This window comes from Amblyomma maculatum, chromosome 5 (genome assembly GCF_055883805.1).
Source record: "Amblyomma maculatum isolate TAMU_Amacu chromosome 5, ASM5588380v1, whole genome shotgun sequence".
NCBI classification, from domain to species: domain Eukaryota; kingdom Metazoa; phylum Arthropoda; class Arachnida; order Ixodida; family Ixodidae; genus Amblyomma; species Amblyomma maculatum.
Window position 1 is genome coordinate 143,650,385 of NC_139348.1, and position 21,098 is coordinate 143,671,482.

Below are 21,098 nucleotides of genomic sequence, written 5' to 3' on the forward strand. Positions count from 1 at the left end.
ACCGCCCGCATATAAGACCCAGATAAAGCAACATAAAAAATGCACTGGGCACTTGAGCCAGCAACAAGAAACAACAAGCAGGTTGCAAAAAAATAGTAAAACAATAAATAAAATGCACCGTCTAAAGTAACCAAGGGTTTAAAGCAGGTAAACGATCTTTCTATACTAATTGTTTTACAGCCAGCATTCACTTTCAGCATGTTTCAATAAAATGTGCAGTACCCTTGACAGTTACATATATAAGATTTAGCGTTACAATGGGTGTTGGCAAGAAAATGGAGTAACATTTCATTATTTGATTTCAACAGGAATCGCTAGAAGGCGAAAGACAAGGCATCGTGAAACGCATAAGTTCATTACTAAAGATTAATAACGTAGTACCTTTACATTAACATTTGTCATTTAAACATTTAAGCGCTTGAGTACTGTTATAAAATTGCTGTGGAGGGGCACGCTATTGATTATAAATGATTAGAAAATTAAAGACACTAATATGTAATTTAATTTGGCGCAATTAAATGGGGCAAGGAATATCGTTTGTCCTTAGACATTGAAGAGGCGAACGCCAAATGCAAAGTACACTCAGCCGCAGCCACCCTCCTCTATCCTTAAGAGCGGCGCTCCTCGTCCCAATGCTCGAGCCAAATTGAGAGATGCAAAGGAGTTCCATGCGCCAGCTCCGAGTAGCTTCATTGCCGAGATGTTTCATGCGGGTCTGCTGCCCTATCGATGCGTCTGAATGCTTTAAATATCTAGCGCCGCAGCGCCGTGAGAGAGTATCTTTTTCTATTTCGACTAATTGATCTACACTCCCCTCATCATCCACTACGTAGGGCTTTATAATCGCACCCAAAGGACTTGCTCAAATGTGCATAAATAAATTATAAAATTTAGTTCGATGTTCTGGTAGTAAACTTCGACATATTTTCAAACTTCGCCCACAAACTGCTCTGGACAGAGGAATGATAAATTTTCTCAAAAGGCCGGGTTTTGTAAATTACCTGTCTTCCCCTACGTATGGAGGGGCCTATAGGCCTAATCTAGTTGTGTGATGCCTCGCTCCCGTATATGTAAGCGCTCAATGTTACAGCATACCACTCGGTAGGTGCTCGCACTTTTGGGGAAAGCATACTTTTGGTGACAAAATGCTGACACTCGCAAGTGTTGCTATTATTACTTGGAGCCACTAGCTCATGTCTCTAGCTACCTAGCGTACTTTCCAACTTCTCTGGCACTTTCTAGTTGCCTCTCGTGGACTGTCGCCTATCCATGAGGGAGTATTGATGTATTGGAGTATTGCAGAGACAATAAAGTTAAAAATGCGCCCAACTCTAAAACGTAGGGTTCAGTTATCCCCAGGAATAACGCAATGTGCTTAAGTTATTTGGAAGCAAATCTGACATGATCGGAATTCTACAACTTCGGAAGAACGTGGTAGGAATTATTCATGCAATCTTCAAAATGGACTTTCTGACACAAAATCCTGACCACTTGGCGCTCGCAGCGATTTGTGAGAATAACTGCAATAAGCGTGCCAGAGTTGTGTAGTTATGCTTAGAAAATTTCGACCTGCGGACAATCAACAAAGCTGCTGAGCTCGCATTAGGAAACAGGAATTTTTCAGAGAAGAATAAAAGAACACGCGCTCGCACAAAGCTTCCGGTTGCAGTAATACAACAATGAAGAATTTCTCGCGGCGGCTTGAAAGAGTGCCAAGATTTAGCACCCTGTTTTTTGTTTAGGCACGAGAACCTTGTCTTCTTAAAATGGGCTGAGTAATATTCTAGCTTATGAGGAGATACCTTTTCTTCTGGCTTCTTTCGCTCTCACAGCATAACGTGAAGGCCACAAACGTCAGATAAATCTGCGATCCCAGGACCTAGTAATCAAGACAGAGAGCTGGAGCCAGTGAGGAGCACAAAGCGTTAACCAGCAAAAACACATTTTTCTCGCTCCGAAGCGAGCACGCCGCGCAGAAAGTGTAAAAACGGCTGACTCGGCGTCCCTCCCGTTTCGGAAGACGGCGCTCAAATACGGTACTGTGACGGTGACAAAAAAAAGCCATGCACACATGGCGTGTGCCTTATCGCATGGCTGCCACCCATAATTTTGGCTGGCGTACATTCCCTAACACCACTCAAACAACAGGGCTTTGTTATCCGGAAGGCGTGCCACTGAAATTATAGTGATATGCTTCCTTTATACCTTACCTTCTTTTGGTTGACAAGGCGCAAGTGATGAAAGCCGAGCGCTATAACCAAGAGGGATATAGAGATTCTTCTTATATGTCAGACTTACGGTGTTCCACATTTCTTTATTCTCTTCAATAACCTGCTGTCGGCTGAAGTATGGTTGGCGAGCTTTTACATACATGCTCCTAGACAATGTGCTGCTTGGTATTTGTCGACAATAGCATTGGCTGCCTTCTGCTGCTGCTGGAGGATTTTTCAATCTTAAAGGAGTCCACCTTGAATGCATGAAGCAACTACCATGAAGCAAACATTTGGGAAACAAGACCATGTTACATTTCCATTTCCAAAAAGAGGAGAGGAGGATCTATGCATAAGCAGATATTTTTTACCAAACATGGCATATGGTAATAGATGCTATTCTTTAGAACAGAATGGCAGACAGGACGAATTGAATATACGAAAAGTATTTGGACTGCAAAAAAAAAAAAAAAATAAAAGATATTTTGCGGTAATTGTTGAGATGAATTTTAGAATATCACTAGTTGCTGAAGCAAAATAAATTTAAAACTTGCTAAAAATATCACACAGAAAAGCTTTCTGGTATCTAAAATAGCTGTAAATTAAAAATGTAGTACTTCTAACCAGCCGTTCCACATTCAGAAAACAATGGTGCTAGTAAATAAATTACTACCGTGTTCTTAATGCGATGGAAAATAGATCACACTTTAGTTGGGCTCGCGATAACTGTAAAATATATGAACTCCCACGCCGCCTTCGGCATAGCGGGATTATACAAAGTTCAGTGAGCGATAAGAAATATAGGTGTAAAGCAAAAACTTTCACATGAATCAGTGATAGTTTCCTGAAGGTGAAAAAATTTAGTTATTTGACGCTAATCTCGGTAAAGAGCTCCACTGAAGAGGTATACACCAGGTTTCGAAGTGAAAATTTCTTCTAGGAAATATGAAGGATTAAAGTGGCAGCAACCTATGCAAGCACGTGGAAGGAAAATACAAAACATTACTTCGCTTCTGCTGTAATGAGATGCATCTTGATGTTTGGGTATAAAACGCGCACAATTACTTCAACGAGTTTAGAGTTTACTACAGCCTAAATTTCACGCGAGTTTCATTAACTAGGCACGTGCCCATATTAATTACACACTTTTCCTTTTACTGCTGATATTGCGCAACCTATCAAACAAACCGATAGCTGTATTATCGACTACTCACGGCCGAACAGGACTTTTACTTCTTTTCTACGCATTTCGAACTCAATGCTCCGTTATTCGTGTGCAGTGCAAACGTACTATACATAGCGCTGGCCAGTTGCGTCATTGGATGCACGAGCAGACTGAGGTGGGTGTTGCGCCAAGTAAGCGACATGATAAAACGCGCCAAAGTTCAGACTGTATGCAAATATTGGGCTATGCGTGCGAAGAGAGTATAAAGAGGCGCTCATATTTCGCTGCCACTTTCCTGCTGGAAGATAAATAACCTTCAATTAATTTTTTTTCTGTTTGATTTGTTTTACATTTATTTTTGCCTCCCTACAGTATAGAACCATGAGGTAGGAATTAAAATGTACAAAACCTAGACGCTCTTATTTATTATAACAACGAAATAATAGAAAACATGGTTGCAGCGAATCCAGCTGCACGATATCCAGTCACTAGCATTTCGAGGCTGGGATTCGCCTTTTTATTTTTCTGCAAAGCATTTCAAGTCGAAATTCATTCTACCTTGACTATAGGCATCACATTTTATGGATCAAGTCTGCCAGATTGGAACGCCATTGCTTATACCAACTATTCAATACACTTTTTGATTGGCACAGCCATAAAGAATCATCAGCCTTGTTCGATGACTGCCGATTTTTCGACGTTCCTTTAGCTTTATACGTCGCTGTGACTATTGTGTTCTTTCGTTACCAGCTGCTTTGCATTTTTATTGGTGTAAGTCCCTTTCGTTTCCTTAATGTATATCGGTTATGTGGACGCTTTTAATAACCAAGTACACGACAGTCAGGAAAAAATATAGAAAATTCTAAGTTGTCACACTAGATTTTTGAGTAGTTTTTGACCGCACGCCATTCGTGAATAAGGAAATTTCTCTAGCAACTGCGGAATCTGGTGTAGTAAAAACAGTAAAGTACTACAGAAACAAAAGAAGAACGACAACAGATTACTGATATATGCGCGACATTACGACAAAACGATAGTATTTTGCGGCAGTTTTGACGAAGTGCGGTAGTCTTCCTCGCCTGGTAACATATTCGTTGGAACTCACTTATAGTCAGCGCAGGTGTAAATGGTTTGCAATTATTTCGAATGATGTTGTTGGTGCAATGCAATTATTGTTTGGAGTAATGTCCGCGCAGTTCAGGTGCGTCGCAGCATTCCTCGGCTGTATCGGACAAGGCGAATCCACAAACTCTCCCGTCCCGTTGAAAAACAGCTTCCGACAAGCTCGGTGGCTGAACAGCGTCTCTGAGCCTGCATGACACAACCATCGAGCCACAAAAATATAGTAAACAATGACGGTGAAGATATTGATTGTACTGAGTCGATGGTTTACCACGTCAACCACTGCGTGCATTTGTGCTGGTTTGGCAGAGAACCGAAGATGGGAAAAATATGATCTGGGTATTGCAGTGACGCTAGAAGAAAGAGACAGGACTCATGGTCGGAGATGAAGCAATGATACTGATTTCAGAAGCTTGAAGGTCTTCTTGCCCCCGTTGTTCATGCGATATCCGTCAATTGACCAGCCACCATTTGTGCTGCTACTTCGCGCAGGCAGAATACATTAAAGCTGATACGCTATTTTTGCATGTGACCCATCACCGACAGATGGAGCCATCCAGTAAAACGTGGTCTTATTATCATGTATCTGTGGCAAGGTGTCATTGGTGCACAGTGCGTCAGGTGTTACGGGAACGACTTCTTTAACACTGACACCGACTTCGCAAAAACGCGAAAAAAGGAAGTCGGGTAGGCGTAACGTGAGCATTTTCAAAAAAAAAAAAAAAACCAATAATCTCGATAGGGGCTACAGGAGCTAAGTGACGGTTGTGTATACTTCATATCTTGAAATAAACTGTATGAATTGGTTCAAAAACTTATGCTTCCTAAAATTGCTACTGTCGTCGACCTTTGCTTGTTCATGTGGTACTTAATGCGCTGAACACGTCGAGGATTCTCGAAGCTTATTTGTTGTGAGACTGCTGTGTCATATTGTAAGAAATTGTTAAGCATATGTTGATGGTAGTGGTGAACATTTCCTGAGGTGTTCACCACTGCGAGGGGGGGGGGGAGGGAATGTTTTTGATACTTTTCGGCGCTGCTCCGAGTAAACTCTTCTATTCAGAGTGTTTGCCATTAGGCATAATAAAAAGGGGAGGGTGAAGTGGCAGAGATAGCTGGGCTCAATTAAATGTTAGCATATGTTTCCAATAAAGTAATTATCTCAACATGGCAAAGGAAGTTGCTAAGTTGCATATTTGAAAACAGTTGTCAACCTTACGATACAGCGAAATGTTTTTATGAGCATATGATAGCAATGGTTGAAGCTTTCAATATGTATAAAAGCTTTCGTTCAAAAGTTTGCTTTGTGAGCCCAATGAGCATTTAAAACTGTCATACGAAAAGTATGACTTAGGTCTTTAGTCACTATGAAGCATATCAACACTTTATTATTTAAGACCCTTCCAATATTGGCAAAGATAATCCAAGAGTCTGATAGGTAGCGAACATTTTGCTTCTGAAGTTTTGCCCTGTGCTCACAGCAAATTAGGAAGACTGTTAAGTAGCATATTTCATATCTTTCAAAATGGCACGACAGCTGGGCTTGCGCACAGATGGATAACCCGCTTGTCTTCCTCGTGCAGATCATCGTTAGCCTGCTGTTGATACCGTTGGGATGCCAAGAACCATGTCAGAACTTCCAGTACGAACATGTTCATGTGCTATGGAACGACAAGTTTTCAACGCCCCTTGTCCGACGATCTACGAATGGATTTCGTCACCTACCATCTTCACCGACAAGCGGCAGTGACAGTCTGGTCTTCAAGCCATGTGTAGCGGTGCCGCAGATTTCCTGGACTATAAAAGACGTGAACGAAATACTTCAAACCAAAGGGTACGGCAGTTGGGCTTGCGCACAGATGAATAACCCGCTTGTCTTCCTCGTGTAGGTGAGCAAAAGTTTCGGAAAATATTTTCCATTTAGCGAGTGTTGCCTTCTTGTGCGGTCGTGCCCTGCGGTATTTCTTGATAAAGTGTGCGATGTGGTGCATAAAATGAAATTGTTACTGCTTGCGGGTGACGTTGCAACTAATCCTAGGCCTATATGGCAAAACCTTCGCAACAGCTACGGCAAATAGCAGATGACATAAAAACAATGAAAGAAGAAAGGTCCCCATCAATAGAGCACAAACTAGAACGCGTTAATCTCCTTCAAGACAAGCTTTCGTCATATACCGATCGTGTTGAAAATCTTCAACAGATCATATTATCTCTAGAATTAAAAATAGACGATCTCGAGAATCGCTCCAGAAGATGGAATATTATAATTAATGGCATGCCTGAAGAGAAATAAAAAAAATAGCGACTCGCTGGAGCGAACTGTAAATAAAAAAGTTTGTAAAAGAATCCTTAAATCTTGGAGACGTTGCAGTAGAACGCATTCACAGACTAGGGGGATTAACAGAAAACAAATCAAGGCCTATAATACTAAAGCTTCTAGATTTCAGGGATAAAACAAACATTTTGCGCAACTACCACAAATTAAAGGGCACGGAGTTTACCATAAGTGAGGATTTTTCGCCTCTTGTCCGCGAAATAAAAAAAAGGCTATGGAAACGTGGGACACTAAAAAAATATTGCTGCGAAAAAGTGTCGCTGGTTTACGGCAAACTAAATATAAACGGTGAACTTTATTTTTGGGACAATGAAAAATGTGAAGTGTCGCCAGTTGCAGCTTCTCCAGTTACACCTTCACTGACTGAGACAAAAACCTAAACACAGGTAAACGGGCTGTAAGCTCGCGCCTTCCACAGCGTCCCAAATAGCTTTCGTAAACATTATTTCGTTTTGTTTGGTTTATGGTGTTTAATGTCCCAAAATTGACGACGGTAATGAAGGACGTCGTTGTGGAGGACATTTGAAATTTCGACCACCTGGAATCTTTAACCTGCCCTGATATCGCGCAGCACACGGGCGCCTAGCTTTTCTCCTTCATCAAAAAGCGGCCGCTACACAAGCTAATAGTATTCGCTACCTGAAGTAAAAACCAAGCATGGAAACCGAAATACAAGTGCACATAATTCGCGTTTGTACTAACCTCGTTAAAGTGCCGTCAGTAGTTTTTTTCGTCCTGTAGTCAGAACAGGTTACTTCAGCTGTCACCACTACTTCTTCGACTGTATAATTATCCTGGTACGTCTTTGTCGCCCCACACATTAAAACAAGACTTCTCATAATTTTAGTTTCATGATCGAACTTTTACCTTGAAGATGTTTTAAACCGAACTATTTACTGACCTAGCAGGAGCCAAGGTGATCGGCGGGTCAGTTTTGACCTCGAGTGCGGCACGAGGAGCAGGCTCCACGCTCCTTTTTCACACTTGCAGCGCGCAAAGCCGGGGGTGCTCGCCTCTCCTACTGCTGCTGCTGCTGCTGCTGCTGCTGCTGCGGCTTCGCTTCACGTCTTCTACTTCGCATTCCTGTTGCTTCTTGCCATTCTTACGTACCTGGCTAACTTTATTCGTAACAGCACATATCTCTTCAAATATGCAACACTGTCTCACACAATGACAGAATGCTTTCCAATCCCCTACCTACCTTTTCCCTCCGACGCCACCTTTGGCTACCTGGCTCGCCTTCTGTGACGTTCCCCTTCAAAAAAAAAAAACAAAACAAAACAAAAAAACACTCGAAACATTCGTGCCGTCTAAAGGTGTCCCTGAGATTCGCAGACATGCATGGAGGAGTCGGGCTCTCATCGGCTGGGCTTCCTTGAAGCCTGCGAACAGCCTTGGGGGAGTTAAACCGCAGCAAACCTTGTCTGGCCATGCTGAACCAAGTTTCCGCTCAGTAAACTAGGTTGTCTATACGAGTATAAGCTGCCTCAAACCAATAGAACCAAGCATTACAGAGTTTTCGCTTGTATAACTGGACTTAGCCGAGTTAAATCCCTGCCATTCTTTATTTTGTGCTTGAAGTTTCAATTTCATAGATTTTACACGCGTACGAGACTTTCCCAAGGTTGTCTCCGCTATCGAGGCCATGTTACAGACAAAACTTTCTGAATACCATCATCCAAGCATGTGAAATCTGCATGTACACATTTTTCGATGCCGGGAAACTACACTTCTAGGTATATTGGGACCGCTTTTAACCTGAAGAGCACACATGAGATATTAATATGCGGGCCTTACTCTGAACAAATAATGAAATCTCATTATATAGGCTTTAGCTTTAATGCACACAAAACTAGACAATCTTCCCAAAATCGCTTAAATGTTCAGTAGTATGGGCGTCTTTGTAAATACCCAATACTCGCCGCCTGCGTCGATTCTCCACCCGCATATGGTGTTCTGTAAACACTCGCCTCTGTCCTAGAACAAACAACGAAGTTTCCGATAAACATCTGGGTCTCTGAATTGATTCTACCAGAACTAGTCATGTACAAAACGCATAGAAATCATCTTATTTGAGTGGCATGTAATTTCCTTCGGGCACTAGGTTTGCAACCGCCATGTTACTTGTGTCCTTTGGTAAAGCAATGGTCTCTAGTTTATCAATTTTGATCCCTAACACACACCTATAGTATTAGACCTAACTGGCACTTCCCTTAACAGACATTTCTTCGCCGGTTCGGCAGGCTGCTTTGTCGTGATGGAGCAACGCAGTCTTTCAATGGAAAAAAAAAGACGCTAAGCAAAAAATACGTGTAATAGCTTTCGCGAATATACTGGAGGGTACCTCTGCTAGCTGTAGCGAATGTAGTGAAAGGCGACGCATGCTTCATGACATTTTTCTGTTCCCGTTTCTTTGAACCACAGCTTTTTCTGTCAGTATGCCCCAACGTTTTATTCTCTGCGAATCCAGACTATCTGTGTCATGTGTGCTAAATTCTAGCAATTTAGAGCTAGCATCGGATTCTCTGTATGTAATGCGAAGTTTGAACATTACATGTCGCTTCTTTCTAAATGCAAGCAAAGAATGGTTCGTTTTCTGTAGTTTAACATGCCAAAAGAGACTCAGGTTATGAGAGACTCCATAGCGGTGGTCTCCGGAAATTTCGATCCCCTGGGGATCTTTACGTGCACTGACGTCGCACAGCACACGGACACCTTGCTTTTCATCTCCATAAAAAAGAGGCCACCGCGGTCGGGATTCGATTCCATATCCTTAGGAACGAACGTCGAGTGCCCTAAACGCGGCACCACCGCGGCAGAGCGAATGCAAGGAAGATAATAAAAATTTGAAACGCATTCGACATCGTTTTGTTTGAAATTCCATTATATATATTTCGTTTGTAACGCCAATGACAGAGGAACAAGGCTTGAAAGGAAAGTTCATTTCGCTTGAAAAACATGTTCTTATTTTATGCATTGATTACGGAACCGAACGTTCCATTTAATCCTCGTGCGTTTTATTTTGTGTTTTAGAAAATGCGATGTCGCTACCCGCGCTTCTACAATTGCGTTTAAGAAGCAAGGGCGAAGATAAATTGGTAAATGGTTTGTGCATACCTTCGGTGTGTACAGCCAAGGATCTCCAGATTAGCTTATATTTTTTTTTAACCGAATGTTGTCTTTGAGCGTTGTTTATCGCTTAACATTGCATTCCACCTTAGTGGTAAAATCATTATTTACCTCTACGACGTCACATCGTTAATTGATCCCGACAGCAGCCCCTCCTGAGGATTCTCATTCGCCTTCCTCATTCTCCGCCTTTATACGTGGAATTGTGCCTCTTTGCTAAGCATGCAACTGATATTTTAACCTGGTGTTTAAAATATCCCCGCTTCATATTTTCAGCATATTATAGAGATGGCGCCTGCAAGCACACAAAATAAAACTTATTTTACTAATTCAAATCTCCCATAACTGAGTGATTTGTTGCATGCTTGCGAGATGGCGCTAAATGTCTTCACGCATACCTATCAACATACAGCTGCACACTTATCCGTCATTTGAAACACCACACGACATTTATTTAGCAAAGCCATACTGCATACGTGAAGGCGTAATCCAATGGACACATGTGTGGCTCTGGCTTCAACATGCAGGGTTCAGTTTTCGTTAAAGCATGTAAAAATCTATTTAGATCAAATCATTTACTTTTGGTTTCCGGCGCTTGCCTTATGAGGACAAACCTTTAGAAATAATCCCATTTTCTTGCCGTGACACGCCTATATATTCTTGCCTGAACAGGAATACGTTGTTCTATTTAATGTCAAAAACGCACTCCACCCATTTACCACAAGAAACTGACTAATCAGTGTGAGCGACGGAGAAAATTTAAAACATTTTGCTACAAATCTGAAGATTAGGCCATATTTGCCGATATCTTAAAAGTTGTGTCGGACCGTTTCTCGCAGTAACTTCCGAAATCAAAGTGTTGCCCGTGAAAGTTAAGTGTTGCCGTTGCTGAAAGTAAATAGGCAAATATTTTTGCTTCTTAGTTATATGATGATGCTCTTGGGGCAAATCCAGAGGACTACAGGGGCCCCGAGCCGCCGCACCACATCTACGAAACCGCAAGCAATCCCTGAAAGATCACCGTCTTCGAGCCGGGCCGTTCCGTCAGCGTTGTCTTACTGATGGACTGCTGCAGCGCTCCTTGGTCAACTACATGTGTGCTCCTTTTCTGAACCTTCTTTTTCTACGGTTAATTAGACTGCTACTTCCATTTTAAACATGATTTGCGTAACGTACATCAAGGTGCCTAATTCAATCTGTTTTGTTCAATCTTAATGTTGCTGTCTTTTAAAAATGCAGATTGCCTTGCACATAAAGGGGGGAATTCCATTTTCCGACAGCAAGTCATCACGCCTTGCCCTCATCCTGTACGTTGCTTACTGGCAACACCGGACATCTAACGATCACTTACTCGTTCGTCATGTGCGGGTGATGACCTCTGGTAATTTCCGAGTGCGTGACAAGGGGAAAAGATCTAAGGAGCGGAGGACACGGATTCTACTTGAGCATTCAAAGATTTACAAACTAGTGAGCGCAGTTAGTGTGCCACACAATGGTAGACAAACAAATTAGAAGTGCATATAATACGTAACACTGCGCAAAGGTGCAGTTTTCTGTCCTTTCGTTTCTGCCGTATGTTAAATGAACTCGGGTTGTTCATTGCTCAGAATAACATTTGCACATCTTTTCTTTCGCTATACTTGCCAATATCAGTGACTAACATGCCATGTTGTGCAATTTACTGAGTAACATTCGTTTTCCCGCGGTTATATGTCATATCATCAGATTTCTTTCACATCACACAGAGCAGCGGCTGAAATTATCGGGAGACTTGTTACACGTGTTCCTCGAAGTCTCTATAGCTCCTTTATAGACTTTTCACTTCTGTCTGAAGGAGAAATAAAATCTTGCGACTCACCGGTAATGAGACTTGAAGTATATTTCCTCAAAAGCTGTTTTTCAACTTGTGTCCAGTGCCCGACATTCTTAGGAAACTTTGGACCCCTAGGTGGCTCTGCGATAGCTTCGTTTCCTACCGGGATTCCTCAATATCACCTTTTGTTTGGTTCTTCTTTGCCATTCATGCTTACGTCTTCACAATATTTTCCCTCGTTAAGCTTTCCATCGCTCTCCAGTTGTTTAGTTGCCTAGGTGTCCTCCTTCGCACAGCATCAGCCTCCGGTCACGGAGAAAAAAGAAAAGAGCAATCTTGGCGCTCCTTACTCCGGCGGTTTTATTGGACAAGTCCAGGAAAGTGCTCCGCCATGTGTCATTCCCTGATGTCTCCTTTCTTGGCTCTTCGCTTTCCGCCAGGTGTTCTTGGCAGAGTGTTGACGTCATGGCTATGCTCACTGCAGTGTCGTAAAACCTCTGCAGGACACAACTTTTGTTCATATTTTGCCGTTTCTTGGATTGCCAGAGGTACCCGCCCGTCCTTTACGATCGGATGATGGAGCGACAACTTTCTCGCATTATATGACCGTATTTTTCTTTGTTCTTGTAGGTTTAGCTTGAACGTATCCGTCTTAAGTTTCGTTGGAAGTTCATCCTGTCGATATAAAAGTCACGGTTACCTTCTAGCAGTAGTCGATGACGGACTTCATGTTCTTGACACATCGATTTTGCTGGCTTTACATCCTATACAGACAAAACACTTTGCCGTTTCCATTTTTCCCTTTACTTTACTGGGGTATTTTTCCTTTTGTCTTGCTCGGTACACAGGAAAACTAGTGCCTAAACAACATTTGTACAAAAAACACTAATTGGGCTTTCTATTTTCGCCGATATAATTATATCTGAAGCATTTCATCACTGCAGGGTGCCGGCAATTTTTTGAGGGCGCTTCGAAATGTTCAATACATTAAGTACCGATCAATATCTCATGCTCAAAAAATTTAAGCTTTTCAGCTAAATTTATTGTATTTCTTAGCGCAATGTTAAATAATCATCTGATTTCGGCAAGCTCAGGAATTTCGCTTATTATGTGTGTTTTTAATGCAAACATGGTCTAGTAATTTCGTGCGCTGCGCTGTCATACTGATGGGGCCAGAATTAAAGAGAGAACTTTGGCAGGGGGGGGGGGGGTGCATTTCTGTGGAAGAATATAAGTTGCCCCACCACTTCATCTAAAGCCACCTAGTGCTCAAATGATGAGCCCTTATTTTCTGCAGTTTTGAAAATTGTTACCACCACCCATTTAACGCAAATGTAGAATTTATCTTATTAGATCAATGAAGCGAGGCAACTTCAATGCTATACGTACGTAAAAGTTAATAAATGCATATTATATAGTAAGAAACATATCTTTAGGGTATATGCGTGTCTACTTCTGTGCTCTGCTTTTTGGAAAATCTTCCTCTGGTTCGTGTGGAATGTTCAGCCTTCATTATCAGTTTACAGTCTAATGCACCGATCTCTGAGACGAGATCTGTGTCTCATCCCAGTCGAAAAAAACTACAGAAAAATGTCTCTTGTTACGACAGGATTTCTGTGCGGTTTTTGAATGAAAACCTGCTGTGAATACAGAATTTTCTGTAGTTACAACAGAAAAGTAAGACAAAACTACAGACAACAGAAAGCTACTTGTGAAAAACAACAGAAATACAGTAAAATCTGACATTTACGACAGAACTACAGAATATTCTGTCGTATTTTTGACATGATTCTGCAGTTTGTTTCGACTGGGATTAGGCATTGCCCAAGTCCGCGATAACATTATGGCAAAATATGTTTTTCCTTGCCGCTTTGAAACCTAGGACCACGAAGGGCCTTCAAAGACAGCATAGCGCCAGGCAGAAACAAGCTCCCAAGGATTTTCACTACTAATGAAAGCTTTGCATATTTGCTTGCCTCCACACATGTCGCGTAAAGCCTGTGAAAAGCGATCACGACCCTTGCTTTCTCTTTGAGTAGCGCGTGCACAGGAGAGGAACATGAGCACGACTGGAACAATTAGAGATATATTCGAGAGGTCTTAACCAGCCTTGCGCTTAATAAAAGGCAACTACTGCTGTTGTTGCTGCTGATAAAACTACAAAAAAGTTGACATTTTAACACACTTCGAAAGCCGGAAATTTTGATACAGATTAAATCTTTAAAAACTTGCCGTTGGATAGTTTCTGGTGGATAGTTTCGGTTGTTATCAGAAAAGAAGCGTTTTAGACAGCCGCGCCACAGAACTAGCTCAAAAGGCAGCAAAGTTTGCACGTTGTGGCACGACAAAACCATAATCTCACCCGTGCTCCGAGTCCCAACTGTCAGGTTATTATCCGAGCATACACGAGAGAAAACGTCACATTAAGCCATGTGAAATTATTGTAAGGCACAATTATTTCTATATTTTCAGGATTTTTACGCACGTCTGTTGAAGCTGACACGAGAGTCCGTTTTCTCTTTTTAGAAGAGGCATCGAATCCGATCTTGAAAAAGACACAGCTGCTTGGAGGCCATTACTTAGGACACATTTTCCGCCAAAATCTACCTGTTCATTTCCATGGAGCTCGCAGTGGTCAGGGATCCATTGAAACATTATCCTATGGCCTTGCATTCGGGCGGATCTATGAAGATTCATACTGTTTAGTGCCAGAGACTCGTAGGTGGTGTGGCGTAAGAAATTGTCTTAACTTTGCAGTGCAGTGTTTGAGTCCATGAATATACACCAATTTTGAGGTGGTTCCTCACATATGTACTGAATAGATTCTCTAACGCCTACACGTTCAGCAGCGGTTGACGCAAAAGTATGCCCCAAAAGGAAATGTTGAGTCTTTTTCTGAGCAGGTATGACCTCAGCTGCAGCGGATGTATGTGCTGACACAGATCCGTCAGTGTGCACGTTAATATAATTAGGATATTTTGACCAGATGTACGTCAGAGTAAGTTGTTTTAGCCCACTAAGAGGCACCACTGATTTCTTCAGTATCCCGGGAACACGAAGGTGCACCAAAGGTTTATCCATCACCCACAGTGGTTGGGCGAGACGATACGGGAGGGCATATTCTGTCGGTGCTTGCGACTGATGGCAGCGGAGTGCACTTGCAAAAGTGCAATCCAGCCGCTCGTCCAGAATCTTGCTCATTAGGTGAAAACGGTGTCGTGTAAGTGCTCGTAAATATACACGAAGTTGTTCGCGTGACAAGTATATGGATATTGGGCCATCATGTGCCTCTTCAATTGTGCCTTTGTTAGAGGTGCATCTGGGAAGTCCAAGGCATATGTTTGGTGCCTGCGCTTGCACATTAGACCGCAAGCAGAAAATGCTCAACTTAAAGAGCATTGGGAGACTTTACCGGATGTAGCCAATAAAGGGAGTCTCGTAAAGCTCAGTACGGAGTGCTCAGTTGGACCCCATTTGACACCAGCTATAAAACAAAGAGCATAGAAAGGAACGATTAGCCTTTTCTTCATCATATTAATATGTTCCGACCATAATAGTCTGCGGTAAATAATTACTCCCAAGAATCTGTGACTTGAGACGTACGGTATCACAACTCCATGAAGAATAATCGGGTAACGGCTAACACATTTTCCCGTAAATGCGATTACTGTACACTTTTCTGCCCCTAAAAGCAAACTTTGACGCCGTAGCAAACTTTGACGCACAGTTCGTTGGAAACTCGCACTTAGTTGTGGGCCCGCCGAACCAGAAGCCCAGATGCAGACATGGTCAGCATATGTACTGATGTGGATATTAGTTGGCAGTTCATTCACCTGGCCTGGCAAATGAAATCTACGCCTGCACGTTCTACCGGGCAAAATGTTGTTTGGACAGGGAACTTGTCGACGAATGCCGTCATCATGTTCAGTACCCCCTCCTTCACACTCTACTAAGTGTCATTCAGTAGATTGAGTACTAGCACATAATGTCACTTACTGCCCGTAAAAGTTGGCCACTACTGTCAACAAATCAGACATGCGTAAACAGCCATCACGTCTTACTGCATTTATTTATCCTTTACGTACATTTCAGAAACCTGGATCAACCCTAAACAGGCTTCGCATATTGGCTGCCAGTATTTCGGCTGGACCTGCAGAGACCGCAACAGAACGTGGTAATCGCGTGCGCAGGTATACTTGTTGATCGAGTAAGACTCGCTCATAAGATAAAATTGACGGTCTCTGCCAGAAAATGGGAAAGACGCTTAATAAAGCATGTTGCCGGGATAGCTGGTCTACCATTTTTTAAAACTGAAAAAAAAAAACCCTGGCGCAAAAAATTCAAACACACAAAGAGAGAGACAAGGGGACAATGAAGCCTGTCCGTTGTCCCCTTGTCTCTCGCTTTACTGTGCGCGAAGTTTTTGCGCCAGGGTTTTTTCCCAGTTTTAAAAGATGGATAGAAGCTTGTTCGAGGCGGCTAGCTACTAAGTTTTTTATGCGCCCAAGAAAGAGATACCCGACTTCATCTATGTCGCATTCAATACACATCGATCGACATAAATATTGGTTATAAGTAGATGTCATTTTAGACATCGGAAATAAAAAAAAAAAAACCAACCACGCATGCACGAACATATCTCGTCCCTTCCTCGCCCTAGCAACACGTCTAAGTATTATGACGACCTCCTAAAACATGTAGAAAGGCCTTTTGTTCTGCATTAAGCATCAATCTAAAAACTCAGACCGATTTTCTGCCACTTCTGTGAAGACTAGTTACGCGTGATGCTAGTCAAAGCTTGGAACAGAGGTGCTACTTAACGAGAAATATATCGTAAATAATCGTATAATCGCTTACTTATCAGTCATTGCTTGCATGCATATTTACTGAAATGAAAATACCTTAGCCTTTATTGCTGAATCTAATCCCACGTTACATACCGGCAAATATGCAGCCATTTTTTGATATATTTTGTTTCACAGCGCTCACTGCTCTCCGCGCGTTCCGAAGACCTCGGTAGTTATATACATGCCCATTATGAAAACAATTCGTGAGCATTGCCTATATAACTGAATCACCTTTTCCCTCAAGTCTTAATGCCTGTCCTACGTTGATCTTCGTAGACGTTTTGCACCTGTGTCGAGACGGCACACTGGAACTAAAATAATCTCATGATAGCTCGTGGTGACGGCCGATACCCAAAACAGAAAAGACTTCAGAGAAAACCTCTGAATCTGCATTGTAGGAATGCGAAAACATTGACGCCTCCTAGACACTCGCTGCCGTTTTCCGCCTCTCTTTGAGCCCCTTCGCCCTTATTTGCCTCCATGTGCCTGTCATTGTCGCTCATGGCCCCTATTTACCTCCCTTCTCCTCTCTTTTTTTCTTTCCTTACTTGATTCCATTTTTTATCCTTGCATGCCTTTCTGTTACGTTCTCCGCACATTTACACCCCAACACCCCAACACATCTACATAGCCCACAAATAAACTCTGCACATTTGGCACCAGCGGCGAGAGAGCGACTAGCGTAGGAGAGGGACGCCAGCGAATGTCATGACGTCACGCATTGCTAGGATGTGACGTGACGACACGGTGGCATTCAACGGACTCCTTCCTGACGTAGAGAGGAGAGTCACCGGGTGCTGATGAGGTCACGCTTGCTAGGCTGCGCCATGACGTCCCCGGCGGCGAACCCCATGAGAACCACATCGTTGTGATGTAACTACATATGCGTAGCTATTTTCCTCATTTGTTTGGTCTTTTTCCCTCTTTTAGTCGCTTATTATAATTATATTTGATTTGTTGCCACTTACTACACACTAAGGATTACATCGCATATTTTTATTTGGCTCATTATTGTTTGTTTGCTGTTATTCATCGATATGGCTCATCCGGTCAGAGACACATTTGCTGCCAGCTGGCATGACGTCACATATCCCTTGAACGTCGGCATTAGTTGTAATGGTATTTCTACGTTTGATTTATTTTGCTTTTATATTTTTAGCTCTAATTCATAACTAATCACCCTATTGACGTATTTGTTGTTGTCTAGCATTCTCACATCTTTACATTACAACCACTCGTTTCATCCCATCTCATACAAGAACGACACAAGCCTGTACTCACGTTCTGTAGTATACATGTTTTTGCAACCACGACCTTCGACTTAGCCTAGTAATGCTTTCGTATTCAATGTAACCGCAGCTGTTTGCTTTTTTTTTTGTCCTGCAGCTGACACTTGTCCATCCTCACTTACCTGTACCTGAAGCACTAGAGTTTGGCCATAACAAGACAGAACCACTTGGCCATGAACAATATATTATTTTAGAACACGCATACGACTCTGTGTTGTGACAAAATGATTTTTAAAACTTTCAAATCGGCTCCTACGATTAAACATCAGAAGATATTTGTTATTTGCTTCAAGTGTTTAATTTTGCGGCGCGCTGCAGCTCACAAGAAACCATAAATAAGTAACTCGCGCTCAGACGTTCAGAATTCTACCCCTTGTGGAAATTTGTGCGCTCATTAATTCAATATGGATATACTTTCCCTTAACTATGACAAACGGAGGAGTGCAAGAATGGAATGTACTTACATGATGATAGCGTCCTCAACGCTAGAAAATGATTCATGCGTGCGCACGGACTACAGATATAACGATTAAAGCAAATTATAGAGGTGAGCCAAAAAATTAAACCTTCCGTGCACGTTGAAAACGGTTCGGCATGAGGTGGCACTTGGTTCAAATTGAAGTCCTCTTTGAGGCTATTTCAATTTTTGTCCGCTTCTTATGTCGGATATTGTACTTTTTTTTTGTGTCTCGTTTTCAAGATAGTAATTGCTGTTTTTCCTCAATTCTAACTTCATATATTTTAATTCGCTCCTAAACAACTGCATTCATACTATTCTTTCTGTGAGGCTTTCTGCTTCAATTCTTGCATATCCCACAATGTACGTCAACGTGAGCGTCCAACATTGGAAATATTTCATCCTTTCTTTAGGGACATCGGTATCAATGAACGTCAAACGAAATGCATTACGTGCTTCTTTTCTGCAATATAAATGGTGCTTTACAGTCAATATATCAATCTTTTTTTCCTGTCACCTAATATAGATCAGTAAAACCAAAAACAGCTCAGAATAGGTGATCAGACAGTTCTAGGCAAACTCGTAGACTGGATCTTCATGGTTTAAAACATAATATAGGTTCTACGAGTCCTAGTTTAATGAAAACTGCACTAGCTGAAGATAACGGGACGGAGGACATTAAAAGTAACTGGCTAATGAATAAAAATAAAACCCCGTTCTCTGCAGTCACGTGTGCAGATGTGTGCAGTTCTCTGCACAGATCTGTTTTACGTGTTTTAAGTCTTAACGTTAAGTCTTAACTTAACGTTCGTGCTGTCACAAGAGTTTACGGTTTGAGAACTAGTGCATGCGATAACAAGCAGGAGGCAGTAAACCGTTGCAACATTACTAGAACTCATTCCGCTCTGGTGACCAGGAAACCAGTCAACTGCGCTGTCAGAGTCCGCCTCAATATCTTTCCTTGGACAGAAATCAATACTAGATGCCGTATTGATCGCACTGTCGTCGGCTACGGCTTGCAGTGTTTGTTCCTAAAGGGAAACGTCGGGTCCGCAGTGCGGCTCCGGATGCCTTCTTTTAAGTCATTTCTAATGCAAAACGATGGCCTTGATGTGTGATGATTGTTCCTTTTTCACGTGAAGCGTCTTCTTTATACCATCAGCTTTAGGCGAAGGAGCGATGCGCAGCTGCAATCTCCGCACCGCTTTTTCGAGCTCTCAGACGAGCTGCTTGATTGGTGGTGAAGAACGCTTTGTAGCGCGCTTACGGTAGTCAGGCAACATTGAGCACAAAGGCGAAAAATTGCAACTGACAATGTCCGAACCGTTATATGATGCTTGAAAAATTGGCCAGCGGTAAAGTTTTTTGAATTCTACTTTTATTTTTGATTTATAAATAGGAATTTCTGAGATTGCTTGAATCCAATGCCGTCTGTCGTAAACTGAAAACTTCTTTTCATAAGGAGGCTGCTGTTGCTTAGACACGAATTTAGAGCAGCAAAATTGATCTGGCTCTTTTTTATGCCTTTACTGCCAACCGGTGTTTCATCATTTTTATTAAAGAAAGTGAGAGTCTTCCTGTCATTCTGATATCAAACACGAATTTCGCAAAAGAGAGCAGCGACGGCGAAATGTGGTTGCGTTATGTCCCGTCCGTGTCGAGTCTTTCGAGCAGCCGTCGTTAAACTTTGTGAAGTAGATGAAGAGTCGTGAGCTTCGTTTCTTGTGCATTGCATTAGGCCTTATGTTCGAAAGGCTATTATGCCAAGCGCTCCTAAAATATGTACGGAAAACTGCATCACGTTTAACAGATGCCGCTAAGATTGCCACTCATCCTTGTAAAATAGCTTGTGTGTTCTTTCTAACTTTATTAACATTGCTTTTTATGTCTTTTGACTTCAATCCTTTTGCTTTTTTCCTCCTCATAAATGGCTATTTTTTAAGCTCGGAGATAGATTAATCTCATATTTTCATTTCGTGTTACTATTCCGTTCTCCAGTTACGTCATCAGTAATCTGCTCTCCTTTACCCGCATTTACGGGTGATGGATCGATTTTCCTTTCACTCTCCCTTTAATTGGTGCCCACAAGAGCTTCCACAGCGTCATGTTTCATATATGCGAATGTAGCTTCACAATCTACGTGAACGTGTTGAACATATTTAAATACATTTTTCCCGAATGCTGCACAAACCTTAGCTTCGGTTCTATGCTTACTTCTTTGCCTGGCTTTTATAAAGCAACCGGATTCGTCCTGAGACAAAAGCTGGGCCATTGCCTGTTCGTCTATCACGTTGGTTTCACAAAACAATGCACATTAGAGATTGTTATGGTCGATTCAAATTCGCTTGCGAGGTAAGTGAATGTGAGTAGAGTTGGAAATTTGCTGTTGGAGCGCTGTTTCTATCCACAAAACATAAACACTGTGCTGTAGTCTGGGCAGCATCCATCGCCACCCTCTGCCGGACGTTGGAGTCTCGGACCGTGGCCACAGTGTTTCGATATCTGATATCGTATTGAAATCATCGAGCACGTTCTTCTTTACCCAATTCCTGTTCTCAAGTGCAAGCAAGCCAACTGGAACATCCATCTACTCAGCCAGCTTACCTGTTATGCCCCCCCCCCCCCCCCTCTCCCTCTCCCCCTCTCTTTCTCTCTCTCTCTCTCTTTATCGCTCTATGCAGAGATTTATTTAGTATTACGCTATTTCGTGCTCTGAATCCATCCAATGATG